Source organism: Myotis davidii, unplaced genomic scaffold, assembly GCF_000327345.1.
Source record: "Myotis davidii unplaced genomic scaffold, ASM32734v1 scaffold132, whole genome shotgun sequence".
Lineage (NCBI taxonomy): Eukaryota > Metazoa > Chordata > Mammalia > Chiroptera > Vespertilionidae > Myotis > Myotis davidii.
The window spans coordinates 3,533,871-3,538,070 of NW_006285258.1; the positions used below are offsets into that span (position 1 = coordinate 3,533,871).

The following is a 4,200-nucleotide window of genomic DNA, read 5'->3' on the forward strand; positions in this document are numbered from 1 at the left end:
GAAGGCCCCCCAACTCCCCAATCGGCCCTGCTCTGAGCCCAACCAGGGGCTGCACCTAGGGATTGGGCCTGCCCTCTGCCACCCGGGAGCAGGCCTAAGCCAGCAGGGCGCTATCTCCCGAGGGGTCCCAGACTGCGAGAGGGCACAGGCTGGGCTGAGGGACCCCCTCTCCCCCCGCGAGTGCACAAATTTTTGTGCACCGGGCCTCTAGTAATATATAAAAGCTCCTGAAAACTAACAAAAAATAGACAATCTAATAACATCTTTTTTTTTGCAGGGCCATTTGGCATAAACAACGAAAATTTTATTTTTAAAAGATTTTTTTTTAATTTGATTTCAGAGAGGAGGGGAGATGAAGAGGGATAGAAATATCAATGATGAGAGAAAATCATTGATCAGCTGCCTCCTGCATGCCCCCCACTGGGGACTGAGACTACAACCTACGCATGTGCCCTGACTGGGAATCAAACCGTGACCTCCTGGTTCATAAGTCACTGCTCAACCACTGAGCCATGCATGCCAGCTGAGCAACAATCAAAATTTTAAATGTTCATTACCTTTTGCCCTGATTCCATTTCCATGAATGAGTTTTTGTTTTGTTTTTTAAGAAGATTCCATTCTTCTTCTTCTTTTTTTCATTTCATGAATGAGTTTTAAGAGACATTCACAAAAACACTAAAAGATATATTTACAAAAATGCTGACTGTAGCATTGCTAGTAAGAGTGAAAAATTGGAAACTAAAATATACACTCTTAAATAGTTTAGCAGTTAAATAAATAATGATAGTCATACTATTAAACACCTTGGTCCTTAAAACAGTGATATGGCAGAATCTCTGAGAAAAACTGTTAAGTGAAAAAAAAGTGACAGAAAAACAAATATGATTCTACTCATATGAATATAATAATACCATTTTGTATAAAATGGTAACCATATTACAAGGATACAAGATATTATTAGGATAAAATAATCTTACAAGGATACAAATCAAGTGGGTAACTTCTATGAAGGGAAGAATTGGCAGCACAGATTAGGAATCAGAGACTATAGTGAGTAAAGGAATTGTGGGATTTCCAGGCTTTCCTGAATATACTTTTACATAATCCAAATCTTTCCTATTGAGAATGCATTCACACAGCATCACTATTCATAGAGACAAAAGGTGGAAACAATCCATCAACTGATGAATGAATAAACAAAATGCGGTCTATCCATACAATAAATATTATTCAATCATAAAAGGAATAACATATTAGTAACACATTACAACATGGGTGAACCTGGAAAATATATTAAGTAAAAGAAACTAGTCACAAAACTACATATTATATTATGTCATTTACTTGAAACTTCCAGAATAAGCAATTCTATAGAAACAGAAAGTACATTAGTGATTGCTTAGGACTAGGGGATGCAGAATTCTTTTGGGGATGATAAAAAGGTTCTAACTTGGATTATGGTAACAACTGCACAATCCTGTGAATATACTAAAAACCATTTCATTGTAAACTTTAAACAGGTAAAGTGTTTGGTATGAGAATTATGTATAGATATAGCCGTTAAAAAAATAATCCAACAATTTAAAATTTAATTCCAAAGGAAAGGAAAAGAGAGGAGACACCACTTTTAAAGAAAAAAAATTAAGCTAAAACAGTGGAATTTAAAGTAGTTTTACAATACAGAGGGCATGTAAGATTGGGATGCAGAAAAAAAAATCAGAGCTTCTATTTCTATTTAATCTATATACATAAAACCCTAATATGCAAATGGACCAAACAGCAGAACAACCGAACAACCAGTTGCTATGACATGTGTGACCACCAGGGGGGCATGTGCAAAACTTGGCGGGCATCAGCCACAGCAGGATAGTGCAGCAGGTGAGAGCAGGTGAGCGGGGGCACCAGACCAAAGTGGGGCACCAGTCTCTGTCATCGGGGCAAGCCTCTGGTGGTTACTAAAAATCTTTTGCTCCCGCATACCATGATCCCTCCAGTTGCTGACACCTGCCGTTGGTGCCAGAGCCGCCACTCACACCTGCTGCCGGTGCCGGGCTCTGGTCCCATTAGCGTGTGGGAGCAGCGGCAGCAGGAGCAGGGCTGCTGGCAGACAGAGGACCGGGGGTCACGGCAGGGGCCGCCGTGGGCCCCAGAGCCGCCACTCACACCTGCTGCCGGTGGCTGGTGCCGTCAGCTAGTGCCAGTGGCGGCTGCCGGCTCTGATCGCCCCTCACAGCTTATCCACCTCCCCCTGCTCTTGAGGGGTGATAGGGGCTGGCAGCTTCCTCTCACACCTGCTGCTGATGATGGCCCTGCTTGCACCCACTGCCAGCACCAGCCCTGCTTGCATCCGCTGCCAGCACCCGGCACTGGTCCTGATTGCTCAGTGCTGTCAGCGGTTGCAAGTGGCAGCGGCTGCTGCCCCTGATAGACCCTGAGGGCTTCTCCACCTCCCCCTGCTCCTGAGGGGCAATCGGGGCAGCAGCTGCCGCTCGCACCCACAGACAGTGCTGGCCCCACTTGCACCCACTGCTGGCGCGGGACCCAATCGCTCCACACTGTCAGCAGATGCAAGCGGGGCTGGTGCCATTGGCGTGTGGGAGCAGTGGCAGCAGAAGCGGAGCTGCCAGTAGACAGGGGACCAGGGGCCACAGCAGGAGGAGCCAAGCAGGGGCAGGGACGATGGGCCAAGACCTGCCCCTGTGCCCACCACAGCCTTGCAGCCCACAGTTCCTTTCAAGGTGCATGAATTCATGTACTGGGCTCCTAGTTTTTATATAAAAAGAATAGAGAAGAAATTTATCCAAATGTAAAATGTGGTTGACTAATGCCTTTATTTAGAGGATCATGTGTCCTTGAAGTTGAAGAGGCATCCTGAAGAAAGAACAGGAGTTCCACAAGAAAACAATCTCATGCATTTTATTTTCCTTTCAGCATATTGCAACACAGGACCAGCTAGGTGGGTTTATAGATACACTATCTAAATCTAACCTAAGTCACCCCTACTAAAATGCATAAGTGGCTGAAACACTGCTTGAAGCTAACAATCATATTGCAGGCACAAGTGAAAACAAGAAAATGACAGCACAAACTTATCTGACTGCTGTTACGATCTCTTCTGTGGCTAGCACAGAAAAATTATTTGTTGCATGAATGAACACTTAAAGTCAAAATAGGTAAAGATCTCTAAGAAACTTTTATAAACAATTCTTCACTTTTAGTACTTGTTACCACCATTTCCCTTCCCCCACAGGGTAACTATACAAATACTGACCATTATGATTAAAATCATATAAATCAAAAGACAGAAATTTACACATAGATATGTTTTATGTACAAGGTGCCAGATTATTTTCATGTAACAAATTCTTCATGAATTTTACTGGAAGCATGTGTTTAACAAAGTGTCCTAATTCACTCAAATGTGTAAGGGCAACAGTACTATGCAAGGGCCTCAAGAGAATATACTGACATCCAAAGACATTCACAAGCCCTAGCCGGTTGCTCAATGGTTAGGGCATTGGCCCATAGACTGAAGCGTCCTGGGACCGATTCCGGTCAAGTGGGGGGGGGGGGGGAACAACCAATCAATGTCGCTCTCTCACATCAATATAACTCTCTCTGTCTCTCCCCCTCCCTTCCACTCTCTCTAAAAATCAATTCGAAAAAATATCCTTGGGTGAGGATTAGCAAAAAACAAAGACATTCACAAGTAGTCTAAAGCAGTGCTAGTCTCCATAATCAAAAATTGTGTTTCTTTCTGGTAACTAAAGGCCCACTGTTTGCTGGTTTAAGGGTGAAAAAGCACTTGCAAGTTTTAGTAAGTTATTTTATCAACTGTCACATGATGATCATATACCAGGAAGTAGGGAGAAATTGAAAACTTAATAGTAAAGAAAAAAGTTAAGGGGCGGGAAGAGTAAAAATTAGAAACAGCAAAGGGGGAGGCAAAGCAATCTTAGAAAATCTGAGTCAGAATGACTTATTTCTACAAAGTATCTGCAATATGCCCTCAAATGAAAAGATTGTCCACTAGGTATCACTAAGCTATTGTTATTCCGTGGCTAAATACTGGCAGCATATTAACTCCCTAAGTGGCAATTCATAGATTCCATGATTTGTGTAAAAGAATGCATATACTAAAGATTTTGTTTGTTTGTTTGTTGCGGGCAGGTTGTTTGGGGTGATGAGGGGGGGGGGGGG

At 43.0% G+C, this 4,200-nt stretch overlaps 1 protein-coding gene across 2 annotated transcripts in view; it reads right to left on the reverse strand.

Annotated features, from left to right (window-relative positions):
- GALK2 (galactokinase 2) overlaps window positions 1-4,200 on the reverse strand; it is a 146,099-nt gene that overhangs the window by 135,279 nt on the left and 6,620 nt on the right. The window lies entirely within an intron of this gene.